Below are 13,288 nucleotides of genomic sequence, written 5' to 3'. Positions count from 1 at the left end.
TGGTCGTTAACGCATAGAATAATTTACTCTTTCCCGTGCGTGCGCAATAATCGCGGTGTCGTGTGCACGTGTTACGTAAACACGGTATATTATTTCGTGTAATTTAACCGCCTATCTCTATAAATAATGCTTCGTGCACCGAGCCCACTGTATATTGACTCCGAAAGCCCTAATGAGTATCTGTCCTATGATTTCACGCAATTTCCATCGACCTTTTAATCGAAATTCCCCCCTTGTACGATTTATCCGTTATTAAACCGTTGCGAAATTCGTGGAAACATTATAAAGCGCAACGACATCGTTATAACTCTGTTTCTCGTTTTCATAAATTTGATGAATTTCATACGTTAAACGAGTAAATATACGTTTAATTATTACGAGAAAAATATATAGGAAAAGAGAAAAACGAGACAGCGAAACTGGCAAGATGCGAGGGGAGGGATAAGAGCCGAAAAATATTGGATTCAGCAGGATGAGTGATAACTTCCGTATCGAGAAAGGATGTCGTCTATATGTGTGGGTGAACACACCGTAGACGAGACCAGAAACATAGTCTTTTTATCGCTAGTATTTTACACAAATATCTCGCATTATTAACGTCTTACTATCGAATATCTTACAGAGGAGAGAAATAAAAACGAACGAAAAACTAGAACGAAATGAGAAACTAGTTGAATTCCCCGTTTAATTATGCAGTGATCTTGTTTTTCACCTAATTATTATGCGGTTCTAAGATACACAAGATATGTAAAGTATCGTAAATTCTGTTCGATAATGCTTGTCATTGTTTGATTGCTGGATTTAACGATTTTTAATAAGAAATATACTGCGTTAAATTAAGTTCTGAACGATATAATGGCGCGACAGAGAGAACTCGTCTCGTTTTCCAGCGAAGAGGTACTTGTGAGTTTAATAGTACACTTGGAGATTCCCGTTTTAGTGTCGCAAGTTCGCGATAAGACGCGTATGAATATATCGTAGTAACGTTTCGGAAGCGAAATTTAAGGGTAATAATGCCAGACCAGCCGCACACATTCGGCATAATGCATTCCTGCGATATTCCAACGTCTCGCTCTAGCTTACTCGTCACGCTCGTTCACAATTTCCACGATACACATCTGCAATTCAGATGCGGTCGCGTCAATCTGATCATTCTGCGACGGTCTGCATTGACAAGATATTGTCATATTCTCGAATAGACTTTTTAAAGCAATTCCACTTGCCGGGAAGACAGAGGAAAAAGAAGTAAACAATATCCCAAATTGTAAAAGATGCAATGCATCATATATGGTGAAAAAGCGAATATTTTCTTAGTGCATTACGATATAGGAGAAAAGAAGAACGTATTGTTATAAAATACAATGATATAGAGAAAAATAAAAAAGCTGGAGTCTTTTTGACGTAGATCAACAGAATGAACTCACGAATTACAAAATATTGAAATTACTTTCCATGTTGTATCTACATATACATATTGAATCTCCCGCGAATTTTATTATTAACTTGAAATTGATATTACAGATATCGTCTTAGTAATCTCCTTTATTTCGATTTTTCACGAAAGAATTTTCTAAAGTAACGGAACTTTGATTTAATTTCTTTTCAAATTCTTTACTTCCGTGGAATACACGACGATGCCAAACTATCGTCCAGTAATGTGCACCACGATTCCGCAACAGTCATGTAAAAGTATCTTAACGAATACTATAAATCGTCTTACATAGTCTTTTGTCAAGAATATCGCATTAAAAACATTCAACGTACAAGCACGTTTGCGATAGCAACACGCGACTATTCGTTTCGCTATCTCATTAACAAAGAAACGAAGCGTTCCGATCGATCGATACGAACGTATTAATTAATGAAGCGACCTTAAGCAGGCAATAAAAGCATCTCGAGGCACGATAAAACGTCTCTGTCGACGAAGTCTCTACTACTCTGCGGAGGAGGCGGATGGAGAAAAAGGTGGATTGATAAAAGAGGAAGGGTAAAAGGAGACGAAAGGATGGAAAAGAACAGCTAATGGAAACGTCAAAATGTAACGGCGCTACGAGGCACGTATAAACGCTCGGTTGTTCTGTAATAATGCCGGTATTGTTGAGCTTATCAAGCGGGGCTAATTGGACGCGAACAGCTGGGCCGGCTAGTTGCTGTTCTACGACGCTTCGAAGCGACCGCCGCCTCTACTTTACACTGATAATGTAATGGGACCTATCTGGAACACAAAAGCCGGCAATAGTTTAATGGATTTGTCTCAAATTGTCACCGACCGTCAAAACAAACCCGATGATCAGAGAAGAGGGAGAGAGAGAGAGAGAGAGAGAGAGAGAGAGAGGGAGGGAAAGAGAGAGGATGAAATTGCACTTCGCTACCGCGACAATGCGTCGACGTATTAAGTGCATAATTATTGCTGACCGGTGCTTCGCTACCCGTTGCAGCTGCATGATTCGCCAACGAGATTGCTGATCTGTCGATTGGTAATCGAAGTTGCGTCGAAGTTTGTATGGTGTAGTGTTTAACAGCACAGGGAAATCAGTGCGTAGTAGTCAGCCTTTTTGTAGAATTCAGGTTTACAGTTATCGTATGGAAGATTGGATATTTGTGGAGAGAACTGGGATACGAGGAAATTGAAATTTGGGTTAACTTATTGATTGAGTCGGTAAGACGAATGTTTTATAATTGGCAATAGGAATTAAAGGTTAACTATCTGTACGTAAGGTGAATTATTAGCAGGCCGAGCGAGATTTTACCGTTGAATTCTTCTTACGGAGCGAGTTCCTATTATTATCGAAAACAGTTTCGAACATTTGACGTAATGAACGATCGTACGATGTATCAGAGACGTTAAAAAGTATTTCAGAATATTTTTAGATGTTGCGGAAGCTTACGAGAGCGAAATGGCTTGGACGTAAACAACTCAGTTTGCTCAAAATAGTATGGAGAATTAATAAACGCGAATGAATTTTAATTAAATCCAGGTTTTACAAACACCGATATAATGAAACACGTAGGAAGAGTAAAAGATTTCCTAAAGGAAAAAGCTATTATGTAGATACGTTCAAGACTATTAAAGTGACTATATACTTAGTTAACTGTTTGCCAGTTAACAGGTGAAAAATCGAGCTGAATAATTCATACGTTTAAACGTATCCGTTTTGAACGATAATGTTATATCTTTTTGTTGAACGAGTGTGCATAAAAATCAATTTCAAGACGATAGTTATAAAGCACGTATGAATGAGTCGTTTAAATGAATTATGATTCTACTCGTTTACTTCGAAACGACCGAGCTCGTGTAAGCAAAGCCATTTTGCATTCACGAGAAAAGTCATTTGCCCGTGCGGGAGAACTTCGCTTCAGGAACTGTCATTAAGGATCGTTCGTTATTAAGCTCGCGAAGGGGTCGCGAATAACGTAGAAAACAGGATTCTATGTACTTCCATCAGGAAGTTGCACTCATGTACGTTTGTATGGCTACGACGCAGGCAATAAATATTATCGATAAAAATTAACAATAACGGCGGTGAAAGATAACGCCGTCGTTAAAAATAGATTCTTTACTCACGTTGTATGTAACGTTTCAACGATTTAAATCGAACATATGTTACTTGTGCGAAGATCGCGAAGAAATAAATACAAATTTGATTGCTTCTTTTTATGAAAGCAATCGATTCTTACAAATAGCATCTAACGTTCAATGTCGATGTTTAATGACATTTGAGAAACTTCCGCGGATTAAACGACAACGTTAAAAGCACGCGACGTACCACAGATAGGAATCTTTTATACGAGCTATTGGCTGTTCGATTTCATATTCATAGAGGCAGATACGGATTATTTCAGATTAACAAAATGCTCTATAAATGTTATATGAACCAGTTCGAACTCATACAACTCTATCATATTATAGATTACTCTGGACTTATGGAACTCGTTGTAAACAGAGTTTTGTAGAATTTGGAATGAATCATTTTACGATTAAAACACTTTGAATATTCGTAGAGCACTCGATCAGTCAAAATTCGTGGACCCCGCGTTGGATCGACCTAAGGTCAAGAAATCAGAATCAGATTATCTCGAACACGTAGAGTTCCAGAAGGAATAGCTGACAGCCAAAGAATTCAAGTCTGGTCACTTACAGGATCGAAGATCCCATTGTTTCAGAATTAAAGAACGCGATTTGGATCGCTCCAGGCTAGAAAGATTATCGAAAGATGGAGTTAGACGATTTTAAGGATCGAAGAATCCAAGTTAGATCGCTCCAAAGAATAAAGAACCCGACTCGAAGTATTCTAGTACCGAAGGATAGATCTCGTCGCTCATTCAGGCACTTGGGTGGTGCAGTGAAACGATCCAACTTAAGGTTTTTCTCTGTAGACGATTCAAGCTTGGCCTCTTGAGTCTAGAACAGTTCTATCCAGCTTCTTTTTTTAAGATGTTCTAATCATGGATTCTTCGATTCTAAAGTTACTACGTATGAACTTCTATTCTCAAGCGATCCTACTCTAAAGTGAATCCTATTACAATGATTTAGCAATAACTAGAACTTTTGTGCTTCAAAACGATTCATAATAGATCTCACGAATTTTCAAGATACTTTGAATGAAAATCTCTGAAAAATAGATATATCTGCGAATTTAAAACCACGTAGATCGCAATTCACGATTCTGAAGATGCGTTATTCGAAGTCCCTTAACCTTATGGTGATCCAATTCGGTCTTGTCCCCAATTCCTTCGACATTCTATGGGCCCAACACTGAACCTGGTAATCTAAACTAATTCGCTGTGTATTCATAACTGTCTGTAATGTGTCCAATGAGTTCGGAGCCATTTATATCGTTGCCCATATCTTCATATCTCTATTAGCCTTCGTTTTTTCTTTTCCTCTTCGGGTGCCTTCAATATTGCTCGTTAAGCGGCGATACGTGTCAGGACGTTTGGTCACGTATCTTATTATAGTAGTGTCAGTGAATCTTAAGGAATATACACATGTTGAACGTAGTAATAATAGCCGGGACGATGCAATAGACTTTGCGTAAGCACGATGTGGTACGTAAGAAGCAGCGGGAAATACGACGAGTGTTGCGTTCATGGTTCCGTCGGTGAAAGATTTGTGAAAAATAACATACGAACCGTATGCACGAATGGCTTACACGTGGATTCGCTTTTAACAACCATCTGCAGCTTCTTGCCCTCGTGACGTAATTATAATGTTTTTGGTTCGTTGCGTTCATTCGAACTGCTCGGTTCTCGTTTTGTTTCCTTACTTCGCTTCTTATACGGCTTCCATCGAGACAATGCTTCGGTTGTCATTCTACAAACTACGTAGCGATAAATGGAACTTTTTGCCACGCTGAGTCGTAGCATCGAAATTGAAAAATCGAGACATTAAAGGTTAACTATGCATTCCGCTGCAAGAATTATCAAATTTCTGGAAATTACGAATTTTTAATTTGGCTGAAGTTTTATGCGAATATTTTTATAGATCACAATTTAATTATTCTTTTAAATGATTCATTGACCTTCTATATTGGTGTGTTATATGTTAGACACGATAGTTTGTTAACGAATTTTTCTCCATGTTGGAACAAGATCGTAATGCATATAAAATTAGATTTTATTTAGCAGCAACCTTGCAGCACTTATCGTGCTGCCGAGATTGTTTCTCGCCGATATCGAGATCGAGATGCGCAATTATGCTCATTAAATGGCGAATCGTTACGCATAGGAAGTGATTACGGTTCTTCATACTATGATTCAGTTCTGATTTCAAGCATCTTTCTCTACACCGAAATTAATTACATACAAACACGCACACGAACGATCGTTATCTTTCAATTTACGGTTATCACTCTTCGCTTTAACAAAAGTAAATTTTAACAAAAGAGCAAGAGTAAATTCAAGAAACCTTAAATTCCTTTTTTCGTTGCACAAATCGGCCACGTCATAACCGGTCATACAAATTGTTAATTTCAAGATGGTTTTGTCATATTTGATAGAAGCACTCGTCTAATGGTTAATTATCACCTGACAACGACCAGGCGAGTTTAATAGAATTAAACTCGAAGAGAGTTCCGTGTTGATTTTAACGGAATCTCATGGTTCGGCCGCGAGACTACGCTTTCGTATTGAAACTTCGCTACCGGTTTCCGTCGCTACACGGTTTATCGAGTTCGAAACTGGTGGACCGTCCAATCGGTTCGACCATCGCGCAAAGTCTGTCTCCAGAGATTCTGGCTGTCCTTGGCTTCGCCTAAATTAGTCGATAAACCCTGGTTTAAAGTTCTCCAACTGTCGACCGGGTAGTTCAGCCCCTCGCTATTCCTCTGGCCACTCTGCTCTGCTCGGGGTTAGTATGAATTTACTCCCCCGCAGCGTGGGAGAAAAAGTAAAATAAGGGGCACACGGACCGGAAAGGGGAAGGGTTGATCGACCACGATGGGAATTAAAACGCGCGGAATGCTCGTGATTCGAATTAATCGGTCGTGCAGGACACTGGCTCGTTCGCAGCTCGATCAAAGTGGCCGTAAGTGAATTGAAATCATTTGAATGGGTTCTTCCTTTTACCATCACCCCTTTGTGCCAATGTAAAAGATGATAGGGTTCTTTCTGATTTCTGTTTTTAGGATATTAAATCGGCCAAGTGATATTTTTCTCATAGTTTATATATGATCAAGCGACTGTTTAACTTAACTGCTGTAATTTAAGCTGCAGTCATTTGTCTCCAACTTTTGTGCGAGACTCGTATAAACATCTTGATATTTAAAAACATGTAGAGGTCGGCTATAAATGGAACCAAACCTAGCTACAGATTTATTTCATCTTCTAAATGTACAAGTATCTTACGTTCTTTATATTTTTATATACAGGGTGATTGGTAACTGGTGGTACAAACGGAAAGGGGGTGATTCTACGCGAAAAAAGAAGTCGAAAATATAGAATAAAAATTTTTTTTAATTCTTTTTTTTTTAATTTTTCCATCGAGACAACGATCTACAGTGAGATCCGTTATAACGTACCGCACGCGTACCGAGCGAAAATTCAAAGTCGATTTTCTCGAAAACAAAGCCTCGAACGAAAAATTTTTATTCTATATTTTCGACCTCTTTTTTCGCGTACAATCACCCCCTTTCCGCTTGTACCATCAGTTACCAACCACCCTGTATAATATCCATCAAACGTACGCGGTGTACGGATGCAGGAAACTAAAATAATGATACAATTTTATATATATATTCAGGCATAACTATGCGAATATTAGTCAGTGTAATTTTATCTGCCGACTACCACGATTCATTTCTGACAAGACTAAACTTTCTACGTGAATATCTATCGTGAAAAGAGGAGGGTCAAGATATCACCAAACATAGCAATCCTTCTTTTCTCCGTAAGATATAATATTCCTCGTCATTCACCATAATGCATATTCCAAGTAATCTTGTTTCTTCCGTGTCGCGAAAGCTCGCGGATCTCGTCGTTATCGTGGCGAAGCATTCGTTGGAAGCCGTTGGGTCGCGTTGGATCGCGTTTCCTCGCGTTTCCTTCGGATAAATCACAGAGTGCTAATGCAGCTGTGAGTGGTACGTACATACGTGTAGGATATGACGAGCTGGATCGATCGGATCGAACGAGGGCATCGAATTTCATTAATCGGTCGTTAGTCAACAACTCGAAGTATAAATCTCGCGGACAGTGGCGCAGAGAGTGGCTTCGAGCACGCGTAACTACAGATAACCGTTATCGGCGTGACTTTTTTTTTTCGCGAGTCGAATCGCCTTTTTCCTTGCTTCCCATTGGTTGGGACAGTGACTCATTTACCGAGAGCAATAATAACGTTCTTCTCCATGGGCCTGTTCGAACACGCTCGTCCCACTGCGTCTTGCCTCTCCTCTCCTCTCCTCGGTTCGTCTCGTTTCATCTGTTACTTTCTCCGATCAGCTCATCTCCCTTTCGTCCTATCCTTCTATTCGTATCTCTCGTCTTTTGCGCTGCAGCAATCTGAGTGGGTCAGCCGGATAAAGAAACCTCGATGGTTTGTCGTCGTCAACTACGACAACGACGACAAGAAGAAGGCAGCGGAGGAGGAGAGGGTGGACGGCGATGAACTTCCACGTTGGCAAATGGTCATTGAGTCAATTACGCGGATAAAGTGCACCATTGTGCGGCGTAGCGGCGATTTTTCTAACCCCGTTCGCCGTCAACGACGTTTACACGGTTAGGCGGATAACGCCGCGCGTTTAATCACGCGTGCCTTCCTTTCCAACGAGATACGCTCGTGTTCGATGCGAGATCGCTGCTCCCTGGCTACCGTGCAGATAATTTATGTGCCAGAGGAATGCGCTGGAGATGTTCTAATTAGTTATTCGTGTCGTAAGACGAGTCTAGAATATCCGGATGTTTCTAGTATCTTAATCGTCGTTCAACCGTTTGATGGAAGATTTCTTAATGTTTAACTTGTTGCAATTTATAATCTTCTCCGCCAGACTATTTTTTACGCGTATAGGAAACACAATGCAGAGAGAAAGCGCTTAATGAATAGAAAACTCTGAAGAGTGGAAGAAATTCCGTGGACGAGAGAAATTCTGTAGTTGATATAACGGTATTTATTATCGTAGAATATACTTTGTCATTTTAGAAGTAATCTTAGCATCGTAAAAACACTGACTCTTTAATCACAGCATTAAAAACCTATTTCATCCAGTAAATATCGCGTCAATTCGTGTTAATGTCGACGATTATTCGTCTCGTGAGACGTGACAGTGAATTTCCCCAGCCGTAGTACGTTTATGAATTTATTTCGTTACGAAAGAGACTCGGGGTCACGTCGCGTTTAATGATACATATTATGCACGTTAAAATCCAACGATTCGTAAAACTCCACTCGAATAAATCGTCGAGTTGTTCGACATCGATGACGTTATCGTTTCTTTCTTTTTTTTTTTTTTTCTTACCGTGGGATAATGTATGTGGCTTATTACCCGCGAAAAAGTAAATTACGATCATTCACTTTCCTATTGTATTTCTGCTTCTCTTTATTTCTACGCTTAGAATCGCAATATCGACGTACGAAGGTAATGGACGGGTTAACATCGCGGGGCACGTGACCAGACAAAAGTTAACGATAGGCTTGAAACCGTAAGCGCGTTTTCACCCCTTTTTTCCTCTTCTTTCGATCATCGTGTCCCTATACCCGCCCCGGATGTGCGTGCACGTCAATTTCATCGCAGCCATTTCCCTTTTTTCTTCGTTTAATAGGGTTAATAGGGGACTCGTAGAAAATCACTCATCTATCGTGGAACGAGGGTCGATTGAAAGTGAAATTAAATCAACGAATATTTGTAAAGAGTATGGTCTCGAATCAAATTCAATGTGATATACAGTGGAAGAATAAACTGTTATGATACGATGGAAATTTTACGTTGGAAAAAATCCAACAATTTCTTCAGCTTTCAACTAATACTTTCTGTAACGAAGAAAGTTTCGCTTTATGAGTATTTTCCATTCAATTTCTATCGAAATTTCGAATCGACAATTTAATTTAATTACAGTATAAATTTGTTAGATTGTTATTTATAGGTATTAAAATGTTTGCCACTACTACGACGAAATTTTTATCTCACAATATTACAGGTAATCTGTCTAAAAGTAATTAATGTTCTTATTCTGAGAACTTGCCGAGTTGAAATTGTCGCTTTAACGAATGTAGAGATATTCCGCGTTTCTATCAAAAAATTTGTCCCTCGTCCCCCTAAATAGAAAACAGCGACGATATCATCGATGAATTTGCGTCAATTTTTGAAACGTTCCTCGAACAATTCTTTTCTAGCGTGTTTCGTGGCTCAAAGGGAAAACAAACAGGTGTAAAAATAGCGACGTACGTGTGTTTATTCGAATTCGATTTGGCCCGCACCAAAGAAACCCGTAGATTATGCGCCAGGCATGGTAGTATCGCGTGCACGGGCCACGTAGGCTCTCATCAGCTAAGTGCACTTTCATCGCAACCTCGCGGATAATCGACGTGCGATTTGTTTTAGCAAATGAAACGGAAACGCGTCTCGTCGAAGTCGTTTAATTTCGACGATATTTACTCGCACCGCGAGCCGATATTTCAACGCTGATACGTCTCGCGAGTTACATACTGCACGCTGTTCTCTCGATTTTCAAGCGTGATAATCAAACTATCCTTTTTAGGAGAAACCTCCTATTTTCACGAATAAACGAAAACGCATAGAAACGAGAAGACAAGAAAGGAGAAATGAATATTTGAATTGCTTTTTTAATCTTCCAATTAATACAAGTAGTTATAGTTTATCGTATCGTCGAATGGATTGTTAATATCTAACGCGCGTAACATCCAACGTAACTGCCGACAAGAAGAAAGATTCATTTCATTAAATTCTTAATGACTGTGTTTCGTTTCGGTAGCACGCAACGAGAAGAAGTACGATCCGTAATTGTATTGTAATTCAAGCTGCGTGACTAACGCGTAATACTAACGTTCGTTTCAAAGTGTGTGTATTCAAATTTGACATTTGGTCATTTCGAATTTTACCGAAGAAAATATCGTTAAAAGATTCTACTGTGACTTCTTTTTTTTATTCTACTTAACAATTAATAAAACGAACAAAATTACATCGTATTCTTTATATGCATTAGGAATTACACGAATCTATTTAAAATAAAACACATGCGACTCACGCGTACAGTAGTTGCAACGTTATCAAGTTTTATATTTCATTTTTGTAGTATCAAATTTTTGTAATCATACGAAAACTCTACTAAACGATACGAAACTTAATTTGCTGGAATCCGATTAATCGGTTCATAAATGCTACGATAAATACAGTGTATGCGCTTACAAATTCTTCTTGTTTCTATGTGTATTTACCGTAAATTTTACTCGAATGCGATCATTCCGACTATACCTGCATTTTTCTTTATTAACACGAATATACCATGAATTTCAATATCGTCAGTAGCTTCGAACATATAATTCATCCAACAAATGCGCTACACGTACGCATGACATCACGAGGCAAAAAGACACGGATCGGGAAATTACAAAAATCGGAGGTACGAACGCGAGCGAAGTTGGAAGCAAAGATCTGGGCCGGCAATAATTAGAGTCTGCTCCCTCGAAAGATTCATCGATCTTCTGCGGGGAGCGACGCATACGGTGTGGCATCGGGTTAGCAACGAGGGTGGTCGGCTAATGAATTCTTAGTGTCCGTGCCTCGCTTTAGAGCATTCCCGGACACGCGAGCACATTGCCGTCCCGTGTGCTACGCGGGGGTTAATTTAATACAGGTAGATTGCCCGCAGGTATCCACCCTAACTTTCTCCGTCTCCACCCTCAGCCGACCGTATCGTCGCGCCACCCTCCGCGTAATATAACGTCGTCACCCTTAGCTGCTCTCTCTCCGAGTTGTTCGCCGCGGAAACTAACGGAGAAAGAGAGAAATGGAATATCAGAGAAAGAGAGAAAATTATCCTGCATCAGCGAGCGTCACGGTAATGGGAACAGGAGGACCATTGAAATAATACGTCACGTTTAAGCGAGATGCGTCTTAGCAACGCACGTACACTACCTCTCAAAAGTTTGCGGTTACTTTTTCGCTTTTTGACGGAATTTAATCTAACGAGCGAAGTACGGACTTTTATGCAAATTTATATTTTTACGGGCGCAACTGAATGAATGCAACTCAAATGGCGATTCATTTTACTTGTAAAAAAATTATAACGAGCACTCCGCTTCGAATATTTTATATATTGCTGTATTTTACACGAAGATCATTGGAGATAGAGAAACGATCAGTACGTACAGTTTTGTTGATTATCGAATTTTAACGTCACTTTACGGATAAATAGAGACCTGACATAATTGATATTGAACGACGTACTGTTTCTTAAGAACAGTTGATAAGAGTCGACGAAGTTTCGCGCGAGTGAAAGATACAATTATTGAGACAAACGCTATTTCAATGTCATGAGTTTGGAAATTTTGAAGAGAATGGTAAAACACGTGTTTAGATGCAAACTGTAATCAAAGCAGCATGTAATCGAAAGCCAATTTTGGTGATATGGGATAGATCGATGGACAATTTGATCGAGTTTTATAAAATGTAACTAATCGTGTTTTGTTTCATTATTTTCCAGCCATTAATTTTTCATTAGTTCGTACACTTTGTTAGGTAATATTACTATGAGTCGATCAAAACATCCGGATACTTATGAGGGATAGTGTATACTGGTCTCTTGTGTCGATTTAGCTAGAGAGGATGCGTCTTTCTTTCAGAACGAAAGGATTGCTGGAGGGTCGATGTTCTCTAGTGGCACGAAGAGTACGCTGTTTTCATTTTCTTTGCTTTTCTCCTGCTTTCCGGTTTCTTGGGCTTTCTCGAGGGATGAACGGGGTTGACGATGGTCGACGAGTCGGCTTCTGGTTGGATGTAAGGCATGGATATCAGTGAAAGATCTATATACATACGTATCAAGAATTTTTGAACGTACGGTGTGCTTTGTGATCAATGTTCTACTTGAATTACTTCACTTGTATACTTGAATTAATGTTACTAGCGAAACTTCGTAAGTGTAGAAATACAAACCACTGGCATCAAGAAGCTATTATCGAAACTCTCTTGTATCACAGAGACAAGTTTTATAATAACACAAGAACTTCGAGTAGAATTACAAGTCCGCTGTGTAGAACATTGTGTGTAGAACATTGTGTGTAGAACAGCAGTCTATAACATGAAACTTCTAACTTCTCAATTCACTAATATTATTAGAGGACTGAGATATGGCTATCAGTTATTTTCTTATCTTTTCCAGGGATATTGGAACACGCGTGACATGTAGTTTTTTATTCAAATATGCTTCCGAACATAATTTCCAACCATTTCGACATACTTCCCAATATTATCTACCTGAATCAACGTTTAAAAATACATTTCAAATAAATACAAACTAAAAGACACACAAAATTCTTCTATCTTTGATACTTCCCTCTCTAAAGGTGTTAAACGTTAGATCAAACTATTATTCTTTATTTTTACTTCTTCATATAAAATTCCATCTGACAAATAATAAACAATTCTTCCAGCTTTAATAAATTCGTCCGCAAAAATCACGATTACGCGATCAAATTATTGTTCCCCATTTTCGTTACTCGCTATCGACCCGCGTCACGATACGTCACCGTCAAATGCGCTGATCCATCGCACTGACGACTACGTGTCGCCGAATTTTCGTCGAGTGTCGTGATTCACGAGCACTCCGGAGCCTCGAG

The 13,288-nt window shown here is 39.3% G+C and overlaps 1 long non-coding RNA gene across 2 annotated transcripts in view; it reads left to right on the top strand.

The window, feature by feature from the left end:
• The window catches only part of LOC126868343 (uncharacterized), a 129,301-nt gene that overhangs the window by 75,985 nt on the left and 40,028 nt on the right, over positions 1 to 13,288 (top strand). Inside the window, exon 4 of one of the 2 annotated variants that reach the window (XR_007690583.1) lies at positions 12,296 to 12,454. The exons of the other annotated variant lie outside the window; for it this stretch is intronic. This is a non-coding gene — a long non-coding RNA (uncharacterized LOC126868343). Of the gene's footprint in view, positions 1 to 12,295; positions 12,455 to 13,288 lie in introns of those variants that run through there. 2 annotated transcript variants of the gene reach the window in all.

Source organism: Bombus huntii, chromosome 8 (genome assembly GCF_024542735.1).
Source record: "Bombus huntii isolate Logan2020A chromosome 8, iyBomHunt1.1, whole genome shotgun sequence".
NCBI classification, from domain to species: Eukaryota; Metazoa; Arthropoda; class Insecta; order Hymenoptera; family Apidae; genus Bombus; species Bombus huntii.
Note: the sequence above shows the minus strand (reverse complement) of the source record. Positions and strands in the feature narration are given on the sequence as shown.